We start from the raw sequence: 21,203 nt of genomic DNA, 5'->3' as shown, positions 1-21,203 counted from the left end.
AAAGAGTCTCCCTTAAGAATCTCTGGTTACAGAAGAGCTGCAATTTTCACCTCCTCAATTTACTCCTCCTCAATTTGCTTGCTTTTGAAGCAAAAGTCCCAATTTCTTTGTTTATCTTGAAGTTAAACACTACTTATAATAACCCACTGATCGCCAGGCGGTGGTGGCGCACGCCTTTAATCCAGCACTCGGGAGGCAGAGGCAGGCGGATCTCTGTGAGTTCGAGGCCAGCCTTATCTATAAGAGCTAGTTCTAGGATGGGGTCTAAAACTACAGGAAAACCCTGTCATGAAAAACCAAATAATAATAATAACTCACTGATCATTTGGTTTGGCATAATCAAATATAACTATATTTGGTAAGATAAAACACAAAGCTATGCCTAAGCCCCGTTATTTCTCCCACTCCTTACTCCCATACTTGAAAATGTGGTTCCACACAGAGTCCTTCAACGAGATAGTCAATAAATGGAAGGAATATTCTGACATGTGTTGTCTCAATATTTTCTCATGTTCCACTAACAAGAGTACAAACCAATGCAATCTCGATAGAACATATTTGGAAATGAAGATCAAAAACATAATATTCAAGAGAGGGGAGTGGAGAAAATGTATACTCAATAAAAAAACTTATAATATTCATGTCTTTTGACTCTGTAGTTCTTTCTTTTCTTTCTTCTCTGTATAACAGCTCTGTATATCCTGGAACTTGCTCTGTAACCAGGCTGACCTGGAACTCACAGAGATCTGCCTGTCTCTGCCTCCCTAAGTGCTAGGAGTAAAGGCAGGTGCCACCACAACATGACATGTAGTTCTTTCTTAAGACAGTACTGTTAATTATGTCTATACATGTATTCCTATGTGTGGGTATATGTACCATGAGTTCAGTGCCCCCAAAGTTTAGATGAAGGTGTCAGATCCCTCAGAGACAGAGTTACAAGAGGCTGTGAACTGCCCGACCTGGGCACAAGGAACCAAATTCAGGTCCCCTACAAGAGCAAAACAAGTTCTATTTAGTAACTGTGACCCTAACCTAAGAGTGTACTCCAATCAAATCACCTGATATGTGGAAAAACATTGCATAAAAACGAGATGATAGGTAAGAGTGAAAAACATAACCTATGCTCAACCACAGGAAAATCGAGATGTGTTAGATGTGGATACTGTGGGGTCAGTGTCTACAGGGTCCATGTGAATACTGTGGGGTCAGTGTCTACAGGATCGGTGTGGATACTGTGGAGTCAATGTCTACAGGATCGGTGTGGATGCTGTGGGGTCAGTGTCTACAGGGTCCGTGTGGATGCTGTGGGGTGTCTACAGGGTCCGTGTGGATACTGTGGGGTCAGTGTCTACAGTATTGGTGTGGATGCTATGGGGTCAGTGTCTACAGGGTCCGTGTGGATGCTGTGGGGTGTCTACAGGGTCCGTGTGGATACTGTGGAGTCAATGTCTACAGGGTCCGTGTGGATGCTGTGGGGTCAGTGTCTACAGGGTAAGTGTAGATACTGTGGAGTCAATGTCTACAGGGTCCGTGTGGATGCTGTGGGGTCAGTGTCTACAGGATCAGTGTGGATGCGGTGGGGTCAGTGTCTACAGGGTCCGTGTGAATACTGTGGGGTCAGTGTCTACAGTCTCTGATAACACAATATGCATTAACCTTATGCTGAAACCTAAAATTTGTATCAATGAGATATAATTTTATAGAAGAAATTTAGTAACAATATTTATCTAGGATAATGCCATCGATTTTCTTCTTTTTTACTCTCCTGTTATTTTTAGTTATCTCTAATGAACATAGTTAATTTTTATATATAACATAATTTAATCATAAAGTCTACTAATTTAAGCAATGTTTTTAATTTAAACAAAATGTGAACATTTGCATGGCTCTGTATTTTTTCCTTCTTGAGATTATTATTATTATTTTTTTTTAGAATAATGAACCCATGGTTACATGGTTGAATTCAGTGCTGAATATTTTAATGAAAATAATTGACATTTGTTATTGAAATGGTACAGGGCTTCAAACAGTCAATTTATATTGGTATTGCTTATTTGCCCTTAAAATGACCTCTTGGATTGAAGGCTTCATCCCTTTTGAATCAACTGACTGTGAACCAGGCAGGCTTGCTTCTCTCACTCAAGATAACGGCAAGGCAAGGTGGGTTCACCCTCAGCCACAGCTATGGACTGAGCGCTCTGTGTTCACCTAAGCGAGGGCAGAGGATACTTTTTAAAAAATGCTGGAAAAAGAAACAGCAAAGTCGGAAAATGGTCTCTTAACCTCGCTGTCTGCACACAGGGGCAGGGCCAGGCGCTCTGGTCAGGGAGAGAGACGTGCATGGGCAGACCCTTCTCATCCCAATCTCCTGCTTCGACTCCTGAGCAGATTTAAGACCCACCCGTGTCACCTCTACTGTGACATCCTCCTCCACCGACTGACCTTCCTGGGATTTCACAACACTCTATAGTAAGGCTAGGGAAGCTCATATGAGATGGAAATCAGCTGAGGGCGGGAATATTCCACCATGTACGACAGTGTGTGAACAGAGGCGGCACCGGCCGTTCTCTAACTTGGAACATAAAGACAGCATCTGAAATAGCAGTTTAATTCCAATTAGATTTAAACTCGAGAGTCAAAGAGCAGGAAAGAGCAGCTGCAGAGAGGAGATGGCACCACAGTGATGGGGTGGTGAGTCAGCAGACAACCGGGCAAAAGAACAGTCGCAAAGGCAGGAGGGGGAAATGCAACCAAGGGTGTCAGAAATTGGGATTCAGTTTGGTTTACCCAGGGGAAATGAGCACAATTCGGCTAGAAGGACAGGTTCCAAGGGCCTTGAATGCATAACAGATGAACTGAATTCTAGAGATGCCGCCCAGGAGCTAGAGAGCTCATTACCAACCAGACGCTAGGGAAAGCACAGGTGGCACTTGAGAAGCAGGTGGGGAAAGAACCTTTCAGAGGTGATGGGCAGGAACAGAAGACAATGCCGTGTGCACACACACTAACTGAACACCCTTCTTAAAGCAAGAGCAACTTCCAAATGCACCAGCCCCCAGTAAAGTTGCCGTGAGGGTTCAGTGTGGTTCAGGACTAAAGGATCTTCACGTCACTGGGAATTCTCGTTTACATGCGGGAAAAGTGTTTACCATTGTGGGGTTCAAGGAAAAAATAGGCCTAGGCTTTCAGCCACTGATATCGCCAAGTACACTAGTTTCCAACACCATCTCCTCAGAAAGCCAAGCAGACACAGATCGAGAGTGGCCTCTGAGTTGTTCTGCTTCCCCTCATCTTCAAGAGCCAAAGGGACAATGCCTCCAGTTTCACACCCCTACAATCCCATCCAAGGACAGACTGAGATAACACACTCCCACGTTTGCAGGTCCAGTCTGGAAATTATTATGGCAATTCCTGCTGCAACTAGCGGCATAACTTCTGGACCAGTCTGGTGCCATGGACACTTCCCGGCCATCACCAACACTAAGGCCAGCACAAGTATAAGTGAAAGGAAGGAATGGATCTGGGGGGAGGGTATCAGACAGTGGAGAACAGTCAGACGGCAGGGAACAGTCAGGCAGTGGGGAACGGTCAGACAGTGGGGAACCGTCAGACAGTGGGGAACAGCCAGATAGTCAGACAGTAGGGAATGGTCAGACAGTGGAAGACAGTCAGGCAGTGGAGAACAATCGGACAACAGGGAACAGTCACACAGTGGAGAATAGTCAGACAGCAAAGAACAGTCAGACAATGGAGAACAATCAGACCGTGGGGAACAGTCAGATGCTGGGAGACAGTCAGACCCATTGATGAGGCTGACTCTAGAAGTGGCTCACTTCAGTAACTTAAGGGTGACTAGGGCTGCCACACTGCCCAACAATTCTTGGACAGATTTTAAATTCTGGTGTTTGTTGGATGTTTCGTCCATCTATCTGCTATCTAGATTCAGTAAAAACATGCTACCTGTGCTTTACCATTCTATATATACATTTTTTTCCTAACCCTAACCCTAACTCTAACCAACTATAACTATAGTTCCCACGTGCCAATAAACAGCAGTTACCATAACTAAATCTCAACGACCTCTTCAGGAAGCCCATATAACTATAATATCCAAGAGCCAATATTGCAGTTACTCCAAATTTTAGCGATTGACCATCAAACCCAGAAAAGTGAAGGGACTCATGCATCCGAGGTCACTGAGTTCCGTCTGGCAACACCAGAAACCCCATTTGTGAGAAGGGTTTGATTCAAAGGAGCTATACCATAACTAAATCTCAATAATCTCCATAGGATCACAAAAAATGTAATACCGAAGTGCCAATATTGAAATTACCCCAAATTGTAGTAATTGGCCATTAAACCAATATATATACTTATATATTTATAAATTAATATTTATACATTTATTCATTTATATATTTATACACTTATATATTTGTACATTTATACACTTATATATTTATACATTTTTACATTTATATATTTATACATTTATATATTCATATATATAAATTTATATATTTATACATTTATACATTTATATATTAATATATTTATATATTAATACATTTATATATTTAAACATTTATATATTTATATATTTACACATTTATATATTTATACATTTATATATTAATACATTTATATATTTATAGATTCATACATTTATATATTTACACATTTATATATTTATACATTTGTATATTTATACATTTAAATATTTATACATTTATGTATTTATACATTTATATTTAAACATTTAAACATTTATACACTTATATATTTGTACATTTATACAATTATATATTTATATATTTTTACATTTATATATTAATATTTATACATTTATATATTTATACATTATACATTTATATATTTATACATTTATTCATTAATATATTCATATATTTATACCTTAATACATTTAGATATTTAAACATTTTTATATTTATACATTTATATATTTATATATTAATATTTATACATTTATACATTTACATATTTATACATTAGTACATTTACATATTTATACATTAGTACATTTATATATTTATACATTAATAAATTTATATATTTATATATTAATACTTTTATATATTTATATATTCATAAATTTATATATTTATACATTTATATATTTATATACTTACAAATTTATACATTTATATATTTATACATTAATACAGTTATATATTTATAAATTAATACATTTATGTATTTATATATTAATACTTTTATATATTTATACATTTATATATTCATACATTTATCTATTTATATACTTATATATTTATACATTTATATATTTATACAGTCATATATTTATATATTTATACTTTTATGCATTTATACATTTATATTTATATATTTATACACTTATATATTTGTATATTTATACAATTATATATTTATACATTTTTACATTTATAAATTTATATATTAGTATTTATACATTTATACATATATATTTATACATGCATACATTTTTATATTTACACATTTATATATTTATACATTCATATATTTAAATATTTATACATTTATGTATTTATACATTTATATTTATACATTTATATATTTATACACTTATATATTTGTATATTTATACAATTATATATTGATACATTTTTGCATTTATAAATTTATATATTAGTATTTATATATTTATACATATATATTTATGCATGCATGCATTTATATATTTACACATTTATATATTTATATATTCATATATTTAAATATTTATACATTTATGTATTTATACATTTATATTTATACATTTATATATTTATACACTTATATATTTGTATATTTATACAATTATATATTTATACATTTTTACATTTATATATTTATATATTAATATTTATACATTCTTACAGCTATATATTTATACATTTATATATTTATACATTATGCATTATATATTTATACATTTATATATTTATATACTTATATTTTTATACATTTATAAATTTATATATTCAGACATTTATATATTTGTACATTTATACATTTATATATTTATACATTTTTACATTTATATATTTATACATTTATATATTTATACATTTATATATTTATAGATTTATATATTAATACATTTATAAATTTATATTATTCATACATTTATATATTTATAAATTAATATTTATACATTTACATATTTATTCATTTGTACATTTATATTTATATATTAATATTTATACATTTACATATATATTAATATTTATACATTTGTATCTTTATATATTTATACATTTATATACTTATATATTTATACATTTATAAATTTATTTATTTGTACATTTATACATTTCTATATTTATATATTAATAATTATATTTATACATTTATATATTCATATATTATATTTATACATTAATACAATTATATATTCATAATTTATATATTCATATATTTTACATTCAAAAATTTATACATTTTTATTTTTATTTTTATATATTAATATTTATACATTTATATATTCATATGTTAATATTTATACATGTATACATTCATATATTTATACATTTATATATTTATACAATCATATATTTATACGTTTATATATCTATATATTCATATATTTATACGTTTACATATTTATACATTTATATATTTATACATTTACATATTTATATATGTATATATTTATATATTCATACATTTATACATTCATACATTTATACATTTATATATTAACGTTTATACATTTAAATATTTATATATTCATACATTAATATTTATACTTTTATACATTTATATATTTATACATTAATATATTTATATACTTATATATTTATACATTCATAATTTTTTAGATTTGTACATTTATACATTTATATATTTATACATTAATGCATTTATATATTAATATTTATACATTTATACATTTATATTAATATTTATACATTTATATATTCATACATTTATACATTTATATATTTATATATTTATACATTTTTATTTTATTTATTTATTTATTTTTTCTTTTATTGAGAAAAGGAGAAAAAAAAACAAAAACAAGTTTCCACCTCCTCCCAGCCTCCCATTTTCCTCCCCCTCCTCCCACTCTTCTCCCCGTCCCCCCACTCCTTTACCCCTCCCTCTCCAGTCCAAAGAGGAGTCAGGGTTCCCTGCCCTGTGGTAAGTCCTAGGTCCTCCCCCCTCCGTCCATATCTAGGAAGGTGAACATCCAGACTGGCTAGGCTCCCACAAAGCCAGCACATTACGTAGGATCAAAACCCCTTGCCATTGTCCTTTGCGTCTCATCAGCCCTCACTGTTCGCCATGTTCAGAGAGTCCGGTTTTATCCCATGCTTTTTCAGTCACAGTCCAGCTGGCCTTGGTGAGCTCCCAGTAGATCAGCTCCACTGTCTCAGTGGGTGGGTGCACTCCTCGTGGTCCCGACTTCTTTGCACATGTTCTCCCTCCTTCTGCTCCTCATTGGGACCTTGGGAGCTCAGTCCAATGCTCCAGTGTGGGTCTCTGTCTCTACCTCCATCCATCACCAGATGAAGGTTCTATGGTGATATGCAAGATATTCGTCAGTATTGCTATAGGCTAGGGTCATTTCAGGTTCCCTATCCTCAGCTGCCCAAGGAACTAACTGGGGACCTCGGCTTGGGCACCTGGGAGCCCCTCTAGGGTCAAGTCTCTTTCCAAACCTAAAGTAGCTCCCTTAACTAAGAATTGTGGTTCCGAGCTCCCCTATCCAACCTTCCTTTATCCCAATCCTCCTGTTTCCCCAAGGCCCCACCTTCTTCCCTTCTAACTTTTCTCTCCTCATCTCCCCTTACCCCCTCCCACCCCACCCCCAAGATCCCAATTTTCTCCCCGGCAATTTTGTCTATTTCCCTTAGCCAAGAGGATAACTATATGTTTTTCCTTGGGTTCACCTTCTTACTTAGCTTCTTTAGATTGACCTATTGTAGACTCCGTGACCCTTATTTATGGCTAGAAACCAATTATGAGTGAGTACATCCCATGTTCATCTTTTTGGGTCTGGGATACCTCACTCAGGATAGTGTTTTCTATTTCCATCCAGTTGCATGCAAAATTCACGAAGTCATTGTTTTTTACCGCAGCGTAGTACTCTAATGTGTATATATTCCATACTTTCTTCATCCATTCTTCCATTGAAGGGCATCTAGGTTGTTTCCAGGTTCTGGCTATTACAAATAATACTGCTATGAACATAGTTGAACAAATGCTTTTGTCATGTGATAGAGCATCTCTTGGGTATATTCCCAAGAGTGGTATTGCTGGGTCCAGGGATAGGTTGATCCCGAATTTCCTGAGAAACTGAAACTCTGCCTTCCACAGTGGTTGCACAAGATTGCATTCCCACCAGCAATGGATGAGGGTACCCCTTCCACCACAACTTCCCCAGCAAAGGCTATCATTGGTGTTTTTGACTTTAGCCATTCTGACAGGTGTAAGATCATATCTCAAATTTGTTTTGATTTGCATTTTCCTGATTGCTAAGGAAGTTGAGCATGACCTTAAGTGTCTTTTGGCCATTTGAACTTCTTCTGTTGAGAATTCTCTGTTCAGTTCAGTGCCCCATTTTTTAATTGGGTTAATTAGCATTTTAAAGTCTAGTTTCTTGAGTTCTCTATATATTTTGGAGATCAGACCTTTGTCTGTTGTGGGGTTGGTGAAGATCTTCTCCCAGTCAGTAGGTTGCCTTTTTGTCTTAGTGACAGTGTCCTTTGCTTTACAGAAGCTTCTCAGTTTTAGTAGGTCCCATTTATTCAATGTTGCCCTTAATGTCTGTGCTGCTGGGGTTATACATAGGAAGCGATCTCCTGTGCCCATCTGTTGTAGGGTATTTCCCACTTTCTCTTCTATCAGGTTCAGTGTGTTCGGGCAGATATTGAGGTCTTTAAACCATTTGGACTTGAGTTTTGTGCACGGTGATAGATATGGGTCTATTTTCATTCTTCTACGGGTTGACATCCAGTTGTGCCAGCACCATTTGTTGAAGATGCTTTCTTTCTTCCATTGTATACTTTTAGCTCCTTTATCGAAAATCAGGTGTTCATAGGTTTGTGGGTTAAAATCCGGGTCTTCTATACGATTCCATTGGTCGACTTCTGTTTTTTATGCCAGTACCACACTGTTTTCATTACTGTAGCTCTGTAATAGAGTTTGAAGTCAGGGATGGTAATGCCTCTAGAATATCCTTTATTGTATAGGATTGTTTTGGCTATCCTGGGTTTTTTGTTTTTCCATATAAAGTTGATTATTGTCCTCTCCAGATCTGTGAAGAATTTTGATGGGATCTTGATGGGGATTGCATTGAATCTATAAATTGCCTTTGGTAGAATTGTCATTTTTACTATGTTGATCCTCCCAATCCAAGAGCAAGGTAGGTCCATCCATTTTTTGGTATCCTCTCCAATTTCCTTCTTCAATGCCTTAAAGTTCTTGTCAAATAGATCTTTCACTTCCTTGGTTAGAGTTACCCCAAGATATTTTATGCTGTTTCTGGCTATTGTGAATGGTGAAGCTTCTCTGATTTCTCTGCTTCCATATCCTTTGTGTATAAGAGGGCGACTGATTTTTTGGAGTTGACCTTGTATCCTGCCACATTACTAAAGCTGTTTATCAGCTGTAAAAGTTCTTTGGTGGAGTTTTGGGGGTCGCTTAAGTACACTATAATATCATCTGCGAATAACGAAAGTTTAACTTCTTCTTTTCCAGTTCAAATCCCCTTGATCCCATTATGTTGTCTTATTGCTATTGCTAGAACTTCAAGCACTATATTGAAGAGGTATGGCGAAAGTGGACAGCCTTGTCGTGTTCCTGAGTTAAGCGGGATGGCTTTGAGTTTCTCTCCGTTTAATTTGATGTTAGCTGTCAGCTTGCTGTATATAGCTTTTATTATATTTAGGTATGACCCTTGTATCCCTAATCTCTCCAAGACTTTTAACATAAATGGATGTTGAATTTTGTCGAATGCTTTTTCAGCATCCAATGAAATGATCATATGGTTTTTTTCTTTCAGTTTATTTATATCTTGGATTACATTGATAGATTTTCGTATGTTGAACCAGCCCTGCATCTCGGGAATGAAGCCTACTTGATCATAATGGATAATTTTTCGGATGTGTTCTTGGATTCGGTTTGCCAGTATTTTGTTGAGGATTTTTGTGTCGATATTCATGAGTGAGATCGGCCTGTAATTCTCTTTCCTGGTTGAGTCTTTGTGTGGTTTTGGTACCAGAGTAACTGTAGCTTCATAAAAGGAATTTGGTAATGACCCTTTTGTTTCTATATTGTGGAATACATTGAGGAGTATAGGTATTAGGTCTTCTTGGAAGTTCTGGTAGAATTCTGCATTGAAACCATCTGTTCCTGGGCTTTTTTTGGTAGCGAGGTTTTTGATAACAGCTTCTAATTCTTTGCGACCAACAGGTCTGTTTAGATTGTTCACCTGGTCCTGGTGTAACTTTTGTATATGGTATTTATCTAAAAAAAAGTGTCCATTTCTTTTACATATTCCAGTTTTATGTTATACAGGCGTTTGTAATAAGATCTAATGATTCTCTGAATTTCCTCTGTGTGTGCTTATGTCCCCCTTTTCATTTCTGATCTTATTAATTTGCGTATTCTCTCTCTGCCGTTTGATTAGTTTGGATAGGGGTTTATCAATCTTGTTAATTTTCTCCAGGAACCAGCTTTTTGTTTCATTGATTCTTTGGATTGTTTTCTGTGCTTCCATTTTGTTGATTTCAGCCCTCAGTTTGATTATTTCCAGTCTTCTACTCCTCCTAGGTGAGTCTGCTTTTTTTTTTCTAGAGCTTTCAGGTGGGCTGTTAAGTCTCCAATATGTGCTTTCTCTGTTTTCTTTAAGTGGGCACTTAGTGTGATGAACTTTCCTCTTAGCACTGATTTCATAGTATCCCATAGGTTTGAGTATGTTGTTTCTTTATTTTCATTGAATTCAAGGAAGACTTTAATTTCTTTCTTTATTTCTTCCTTAATCCAGGTATGTTTCAGTAGTTGACTGTTCAGTTTCCATGAGTTTGTAGGCTTTCTGGGGGTAGCATTGTTGTTGAATTCTAACTTTAATCCATGGTGGTCTGATAAGACACAGGTGGTTACTAATATTTTTTTGTAACTGTGTAAGTTAGCTTTGCTACCGAGTATGTGGTTAATTTTCGAGAAGGTTGCATGAGCTGCAGAGAAGAAGGTATATTCTCTCCTATTTGGGTGGAATAATCTATAGATGTCTGCTAAGTCCATTTGCTTCATTACCTCCATTAATTCTCTAATTTCTCTGTTAGGTTTCTGTTTGATTGACCTGTCCATTGGTGAGAGAGGAGTATTGAAGTCTCCTACTATTAGTGTGTGCGGTTTGATGGCTGCCTTGAATTTTAGCAATGTTTCTTTTACGCAAGTGGGTGCTTTTATATTAGGGGCATAGATATTCAGGATTGAGACTTCATCCTGATGAATTGTTCCTGTTATGTGTATAAAATGTCCTTCTCCATCTCTTCTGATTGATTTAAGTTTGAAGTCTACTTTGTTAGAAATTAGTATGGCCACACCTGCTTGTTTTTTAGGTCCATTTGCTTGATAAGCCTCTTCCCAGCCCTTTACTCTGAGTACGTGCCTGTCTTTGTGATTGAGGTGTGTTTCTTGTAGACAGCAGAATGTTGGATTCTGTTTTCGTATCCAGTCTCTTAGCCTGTGCCTTTTTATAGGTGAGTTGAGCCCATTAACATTAAGTGATATTAATGACCAGTGGTTGTTAACTCCGGTCACTGTTTTAGTAGTAGGGTTTGTGTGTTTCCCTTCTTTGAGTTGCGCTGGTGAAAGGTCTCTAGATGACTGAGTTATTGTGGGCATTGTTGGACTCCTTGTTAGTGATTTTCCTTCTATTACTTTCTATAAGGCTGGATTTGTGGCTATGTATTGTTTAAATTTGTTTTTATCCTGGAAAATTTTGTTTTCTCCATTTATAGTGAACGAAAGCTTGGCTGGGTATAGTAGTCTGGGCTTGCATCCATGATCTCTCAGTTTTTGCAGTACATCTATCCAGGACCTTCTGGCTTTCATGGTTTTCATAGAGAAGTCAGGTGTAAGTCTGATAGGTTTACCTTTATAAGTAACTTGGCCTTTTTCCTTTGCGGCTCTTAATATTCTTTCTTTATTCTGTATATTTTGTGTTTTGATTATTATATGGCGAGGGGATGCTTTTTTTTTTGATCCAGCCTATTTGGTGTTCTGTATGCTTCTTGAACTTTCATAGGTACATCTTTCTTCAGGTTGGGAAAGTTTTCTTCTATAATTTTGTTAAGTATATTTTCTGTACCGTTGAGCTGCACTTCTTCTCCTTCTTCTACTCCAATTATTCTTAGGTTTGGTCTTTTTATTGTGTCACAGATTTCCTGAATGTTTTGTGATGAGAATTTGTTGGACTTGCTGTTTTCTTTGATCAGTGTGTTTATTTTCTCTATGGTATCTTCAGTGTCTGACATTCTCTCTCCTATCTCTTGTAATCTGTTGTTAGTACTTGTCTCTGTAGTTCCTGTTCGTTTACCCAGATTTTCCATCTCCATTCTTCCCTCGGTTTGTGCTTTCTTCATTGCTTGCATTTCATCCTTCAAGTCTTTACCCGCTTCCCTAACCTGTTTGATTGCTTTTTCTTGTTTCTCTTGGTTTTCTTGTGTGTCTTTGAGTGATTTATTCATTTCCTCTACCTTTTTGTTTGTAATCTCTAATTGTTTATGGCAGTTTTTCACCTCCTGTTTAAGGTCCTCTATTATTTTCATATAGTTCACTTTTGAGTCGATTTCTTCTATTTCTTCAGGAGTAGGGTGTACAATTCTTCTTATTTCGGGCTCCCTGCCTTTCAGGGTGTTGGAGGAATTCTTGCATTGGCGCCTTCCCATCTCTTCCTTCAAATGGAGCCAGGAGAGGCCTGGTGTCTTGGTCCAGTCTTTGCTGTGATTGACTCTCTGGGTATATCTCTTCACTGTAGAAGCAGGAACCATTCCCGTCCAGATGGGATTCCTCAGCAACTAAACAGGGCTGCCGGTAGCCCAATGAACCAGGGACAAAAGGATGAGTGGAGCAGGGGGGGGGCGCCTTATCCAGGAGCGCACAGGAAGCCTGGCGCTGGAGCTGAAGGTGCCCGGGCTCCCTTAAAGGGGACCCTGAGGCCTGCCCAGTAGGCAGGCACTCAACGCTCTGGGTGGGTAGCCTTAGTATAGGATCTTAAAACTGTTCTTGAGCACTGGTCCTAGCATACAGCAGGGCAGGGTTGGGGAGAGGTGCTGGGGGGGGCTGGGTCGTGCTAAAGAAAGGCAGCCCTGCAGAAGGAGCTGTGGGAGGGGCAAGGAGCTAATTTTCGTACAATTCCTCCTACCTGACTCAACCAGCCCTGTTTCACGATTTGAACAGGTGTTGTTCTGAGTGCAGACACTGAGACTACTGTATAGGTGAAGATTATTAGTACAGACACTGAGATTACTTTATAGGTGAAGAGTAATAGTGCAGACGCTGAGACTACTGTATAGGTGAAGAGTATTAGTGCGGACACTGAGACTAAAGTATAGGTGAAGGGTATTAGTGCGGACACTGATATTACTGTATAGGTGAAGAGTATTAGTGCAGACACTGAGACTACTGTATTGGTAAAGAGTATTGGTGCAGACACTGAGACTACTGTATAGGTGAAGAGTATTAGTGCGGACACATAGACTACTCTATAGGTGAAGAGTATTAGTGCAGACACTGAGAGTACTTTATAGGTAAAGAGTATTAGTGCAGACACTGAGAGTACTTTATAGGTGAAGAGTATTAGTGCAGACACTGAGACTACTGTATAGGTGAAGAGTATTAGTGCGGACACATAGACTACTCTATAGGTGAAGAGTATTAGTGCAGACACTGAGAGTACTTTATAGGTAAAGAGTATTAGTGCAGACACTGAGAGTACTTTATAGGTGAAGAGTATTAGTGTGGACACTGAGAGTACTGAATAGGTGAAGAGTATTAGTGGAGACACTGAGACTACTGTATAGGTGAAGAGTATTAGTGCAGACACTGAGAGTACTGTATAGGTGAAGGGTATTAGTGGAGACACTGAGACTACTGTATAGGTGAAGAGTATTAGTGCAGACACTGAGAGTACTGTATAGGTGAAGAGTATTAGTGCAGACACTGAGAGTACTGTATAGGTGAAGAGTATTAGTGCAGACACTGAGAGTACTGTATAGGTGAACAGTATTAGTGCAGACACTGAGAGTACTGTATAGGTGAAGGGTATTAGTGCAGACACTGAGAGTACTGTATAGGTGAAGAGTATTAGTGCAGACACTGAGACTACTGTATAGGTGAAGAGTATTAGTGCAGACACTGAGAGTACTGTATAGGTGAAGAGTATTAGTGCAGACACTGAGAGTACTTTATAGGTGAAGAGTATTAGTGCAGACACTGAGAGTACTGTATAGGTGAAGAGTATTAGTGTGGACACTGAGACTACTGTATAGGTGAAGAGTATTAGTGCAGACACTGAGAGTACTGTATAGGTGAAGAGTATTAGTGCAGACACTGAGACTACTGTATAGGTGAAGAGTATTAGTGCAGACACTGAGAGTACTTTATAGGTGAAGAGTATTAGTGCAGACACTGAGAGTACTGTATAGGTGAAGAGTATTAGTGCAGACACTGAGACTACTGTATAGGTGAAGAGTATTAGTGCAGACACTGAGAGTACTGTATAGGTGAAGAGTATTAGTGCAGACACTGAGAGTACTTTATAGGTGAAGAGTATTAGTGCAGACACTGAGAGTACTGTATAGGTGAAGAGTATTAGTGTGGACACTGAGAGTACTGTATAGGTGAAGAGTATTAGTGCAGACACTGAGAGTACTGTATAGATGAAGAGTATTAGTGCGGACACATAGACTACTCTATAGGTCAAGCGTATTAGTGCAAACACAGAGAGTATATTAGGTAAAGAGTATTAGTACAGACACTGAGACTACTGTATAGGTGAAAAGTATTAGTGCGGACACATAGACTACTCTATAGGTGAAGCGTATTAGTGCCGACACTGAGAGTATTTTATAGGTGAAGAGTATTAGTGCAGACAATGAGACTACTGTATAGGTGAAGCGTATTAGTGCAGACACTGAGAGTACTGTATAGGTGAAGAGTATTAGTGCAGACACTGAGACTACTGTATAGGTGAAGAGTATTAGTGCAGACACTGAGACTACTGTATAGGTGAAGGGTATTAGTGCAGACACTGAGACTACTGTATAGGTGAAGGGTATTAGTGCAGACACTGAGAGTACTGTATAGGTGAAGAGTATTAGTGCAGACACTGAGACTACTGTATTGGTAAAGAGTATTGGTGCAGACACTGAGAGTACTTTATAGGTGAAGAGTATTAGTGCAGACACTGAGACTACTCTATAGGTGAAGGGTATTAGTGCAGACACTGAGACTACTGTACTACTGTATAGGTGTCAGAACCACAAGTGAGCCAGCCCTGCGGGCACGAGTGCAGGGGACCTGACCCTTACACCCCTTCGTATCCCCTCTACAGCAAGTAGGAGAGATGTCTCTGAACCTTGCCCGGACAGAACAGTAGAGTTGCCTCTGTCGAAGTGAGAGTTGGGGACATGGATTGAGCGTCTGAGAGGTGGTCTCACTCCTTGATGTGGGTAGGCTGCGTTGCGTGTGCTTGCCTAGGCAGTGGTAGAGAGCTCACCACACTAGCTCTTATTGCAGTTCACTGGTTCACAGTTTGGTAAGAGTGTTGATGCCTAGCCTAGCCCCTCTCTGGAAGCCTCTAGAGCACACCCCAGTACTTTGAGGACTAGTAGTCAACAGGGAGAAAACTGAGTAAGAACTTAATCTCTTCATGTCCTGTGGCCAATGTTGTGATGTCTTCAACAATAGGCTCTTACCATTTAATTCCGGTGGGCAACTTCGAGGAATGGTAATACACTGCATTGTTTTGGGGTTCTCTGGGAGTTTGAGACCAACAATTTGAAGGGAGGTACCCTAAAGCAGCCTCTGAGGTTTTTATTTGGAGACCTGTGGCTTCTTGGGATAAGCATAATCCTATGAGTGAGGTGACTCCAGTTAAATTCCTATATGTGTATCTACCTGTGTTCACACATATACCCCATATATATATATATATATATATATATATATATATATATATATATATATATATATATATATGCATTTAAAATACTAAATTTTTATATGGCTTTTTCAAATATCCTCCCATAATCCTCTCTGGCCTACTCTACTCTCTTTCTCCTAACTTAAATCTTCTTCCCCATATTTTCTTTTCCCCACTACCTGATCTACTATCCCCTTTCCTTAAGACCAGTGATCCCTTTCTAGTTTCCTGGATTTTGCAGGTACTCCAACTTGCACACACAAATCTAAAGATACACTTATGAATGAGAATATGAAATGCTTGTTTTTCTTTGTTTGTGTTACCTTACTTAGGATAGCATTTTCTGGCTCTAACCATTTCCTTGGAAATTTCTTCAGCTGGAAAAAAATACAATTATGAAATTTTCAGGTAAATAATTGGAGCTGCTCTTATTTATTTTTATTTCATTTTGATTTATGCATGTGTGTATGGCCAGAGGTCAGAAGAAGATATTAGATCCCCTGAAGTTACAATTTATTGTGACCTAACATGTCGGTGCCAACTCAGGCCCTCTGGAAGAGGAGCAAGTGTTCTTAAATGCTGACCTATCTCTCCTTCTCCCTTAATATTCTTTTGTGCTTCAAGTTAAAAATAAAGATGGTGGATGTAGCCCAATGATAGAGTGCTTGCTTAGCATGTGTAGTGTCCTAGATTCAATATCTAGTACTGCAAAGAAAGGCTCTTCTGATAAATAATGAATAGATAAACTGTTGTATATCCATACAATGCAATACTACTTAACAGAAGACAAAAGTGAGCACCAAGTCATGAAATACATGAATGGTATGCAAATGCATGTCGCTAACTGAAAGAAACCATTTAAAAAAGTATACATACTTTATTATTTCATGTATGTAACATTCTATAAAAGGTAAAACTGTAAGAAAAATGGAAGACAAAAAAAGCCCCAGTGGATTTAAGATCCTTTCCGCAATAGGAAAATCATGTCTGGTACTGGAAACCTAGCCAGCTATCAAAGGCTAAGAAAATCAGGGATGTTGGAGGAGAATCTATAATCTTCACTATCTACAGTCCTTCACTACATTGTAAATGTTTGTCCTTTACTTTCAAATAAGTATAATTCTTATTTCTTACCAAGGAAACTTCCTTTTTTTGCAAATGAGAGCATTACAAAAAAACACAACCAATCAAAACACAGAGTTGTGGAGTACAATGGATATAACTACAAAACCACTCCCATACCAAACAAAGGCTAAGGAATCGTCGAGGAAAATCAGTAAGTTCATTGTGAGACTGTGTCTCAGCGATATCAGAAACACACACACACACACACACATACACACGATAACTAAAACAACTTGAGTAATAAAAGAACTTCTGCATGTAGCATCATCCCCAATCTCAATTTATACAGCATAGCTACAGTTATCAAAACAGCATGGCATTGGCATAAAAACAAACATATTAATCAGTGTAGTAGAATTGAAGACTCAGAAATAAGTCCACACACCTATAGAAACCTGAGTTTTTATAAAGAAGCCAGAAATACACACTGTAAAAAGACAGCATCTTTAACAAATGGTGCTGGTCTATCTGGATGTACACATGAGGAAGAGTCCAAATAGATCCATATCTATTTCCCTGGACAAAATTCACTTTCTAATGGACCTCAACATAAAGCCAGGTATACTGAATCTGATGGAAGAAAAACTAGAGAATAGTCTTGAACTCATTGGCACAAGAAAATTAGACTTTCTGAACAGACCACCAATAGCACAGTCACTAAAATCAACAATTAATAAATGGTACATCAAGAAACTGAAAAGCTTTTTTTGCAAGGCAACATCATTTGGACAAGGAGGCAGAATAAAAAATGGGAAAAGATTTTTTTATCAAATCCACATCCAATAGAGGGCCAATATCTAAAATATGTAAAGAACCTAGAAAAGCACTAAAAGACAAGAAATAAAAAATTAAAATGGGATATAGATCTAAGCATAGAGTTCTTAAAGATTTAAAAGTGGGAACATAAATGACTGAGAAGCAAAGAAGTATTCAGCATCCTTAGTCATTATAGAAAATACAAATGAATTCTATACAGGCATCTGAAGTAAGAATCCTCCTAGTGTCAGAAGAGGAGGCAGAGCTACTTAGAGAAATGACCAACTCTGGGAGTAGGCAGGATAACCCCAAAATGACCCCCAAACATCCTGTAGCTCCAGAAAGTAAGACATGCTCAAAACACTAAATCAAAACAAGTCATAGTGGGCACATATAAAAAGACAAAGAAGCTAACTAAAGGTGTAATTTGAGGAACAGGATAACTGTGGTATTGAATCATAACTCAAAATCCAAAATCCAAATGTGTTCATATTGACATAAAATAACTCCATATATAAATGGGAAATATCTAGAGATCTTATATAGTAGAATTCAAATTAATTGACATATATTTTCCTCCAAAAAATGCACCGTCAGTTCCACTCTTCCCTTAGCTGTGGCCTATACACTGTTTATTTATAAAGAATATGCAATAGTGCTTTGTCTCTGCTGCTGACATAACTCTATCAACCAATCCAAAAAGAGAATACACTCTATAAACTGCCAGTAACTCCAGAAAACTGCCAATATCATCAAGAAAGAGGAAAATCTATAAAACACACAGTTTAAGTGTATCTAAGGAAACACCAGAATCGACTGAGATGTCCTGGACTGAATTCTGAAGAGAGAAGACCTATCTTAGGGATTTTATTGCCATGAAGAGACACCATGACCATGGCGACTCTTATAAAGAAAACCATGTAATTGGGGCGACTTTCAGCTTCAAATATTTTGTCCACTGTCATCCTGGAGACATGGCAGCCTACAGGAAGACATGCTGTTGGAGAAGGAATTGAGAGTTCTACATCTAGATTCACAAGTAACAGGAATTGAACTGTGTGACTGGGCATAGCTTGAGTATAGGAGACCACAAAGCCCAACAATGACACACATTCTCCAAGAAGGCCACACCTACTCCAACAAAACAACACCTCCTAATAGTACCCCTCCCTATGGGGACCATTTTCTTTCAAACCATTATAAAAACTAATGAAATCTCATTGGGACTCAGAGGTTGGTTAGTAATCCTTTATCACTGTTCTTTATTGTATGGAATATGTTATCCTAGTACAAGACATAAGAGAAGAAACTGGATATGAAAAATGTAGGAATTTTTTGTAAATCTAAAGATAATATCTAAATTCAAAACTCCATATATGAAAGGAACAAGGATTTTTAAAGAAAACAAAGGCCTGAGACCCATTCAGATGAGTTTTTACTGTGGAACAGGAAGCCTGAGGAGTGAACAGCACTGACTGCTTCACACTGAATCTCCATATTTCCTGCTGTTCATGACTCCATCATGTTGCCCTCCTTTCCTGTTCTGTGCTGTCTGTAAGTCACTAATTCCTGCTGTTCTGTAAAGCAAATGCAGTCTGTTTTCTGAGAACACAGTACACTGGCCAGAGAAAATGTATTGCCACCCAGGGGAAGCCTTTCCTGCTTGGCTGCATCTTCCTAACCCACTTCCTTTTAAAAATGATCAGCACTTTAGTGTACTCTGCTTTTATATTAAGTATGTTCCAGGCATACCTTCTTGGAATTATAATTTTACCAGTTAGATAGCAATTCACTGAACTGTTTGCTCTTCATTATAAAAGAAAACCCAACTTCTAAATAACTTGGAAATTATGTACCAGTTGTCAGAGTTGCAGCAGCTGAAACTAAAATAAACATACCTCCTTGTTTTGTCCAGCTCAGATAGGAAGTTGTGGTTGAAGAAGGGCTCCTCTGTTTCTGGAACACAGACATTCTATTTGTTGACTTTTTCCCGCCTCTGTCATTAGTGGCATGATAGCAAAGGTTTCACAACAGGAAATGGTGTCTTGGGTTAAAAAAAAAGAGAGAGAAGAATGATAATAACAAAACATTTCATGTGTAGTCTTTGCTGATTTTCAGCCAAGATTTCTTTCAAGCTATTAAGGGCACGATGAACCTGAGCCAGAGAGCGCGGTAAGTCCTAAGCCGCACAGCAGTCCATGGTATTGCTACTGTGGACCTAAGACTCAAAGACACAGGAAATAACTGTAGAATGGGTCCAGCTGGACCCTGTGCCTACCATCTATCCTCTTTTCATACCCACCCCCTTGATCCTTCCCAGGATCTGGAGACAGTTACTCTATTCTCTACTACTTTGAGATCAGTTTAGTAGCTTCTGCATGTGAGAACAGGATCAAATCGGATTAAACTGGTTCAAACTGGATCATACCAGTGTAGACTGGTTCAAAACTGAATCAAACTGGTTCAAAACAGAATAAACCAGCTCAATCCATATTAGATTGTTACAGCACGCCCAAACCGAGTCCAAAGGTTAAGACTGGTGCAATCCGGTTTAGACCGGCTCAAATCGGATCAAACCAGTTTCAACTGGTTCAGACTCGATCAAAGCCGGTTCAAACCATTTAGACTGGTTCCAAACCAGATCATACTGGTTCGAACCAAAACAAACCAGTTTAGACCGGTTCAAACCAGGCTAGGCAGGGTAAAAGTGGATCAAACCAGCTTAGACTGGTTCTAACCGGATCAAAGAGGATGAAACCAGATCAAACAGGTTCATACCGGATTAAACCAGTGTAGACTGATTCAAAACTGGATCAGTCTGGATCAGACCGGATCAAACTAGTTCAAACTGGATCAAACAAGTACAGACTGGTTCAAAATTGGATCAAACTGTTTCAAAGCAGATTAAACCAGCTCAATCTGGATTAGATCACTACAAGATGGCCAAACGAGATCAAACCAGTTTAGACTAGCTCAAACCAGATCAAACGAGTTGAGACTGGTTCAAACCTGATATAGCAGATCAAACCAGATCAAACTGGTTTATACCAGATAGAACTGGTTTAGTCCAGTCCAAAAACGGATCAAACTGGTTCAATCAAGATAAAACTGGTTTAGACCGGCTCAAACCGTATCAATCCGGCTTCATCTGGTTTAA

Source organism: Microtus pennsylvanicus, chromosome 5, assembly GCF_037038515.1.
Source record: "Microtus pennsylvanicus isolate mMicPen1 chromosome 5, mMicPen1.hap1, whole genome shotgun sequence".
NCBI lineage: Eukaryota > Metazoa > Chordata > Mammalia > Rodentia > Cricetidae > Microtus > Microtus pennsylvanicus.
This window is presented reverse-complemented; position numbering follows the sequence as displayed.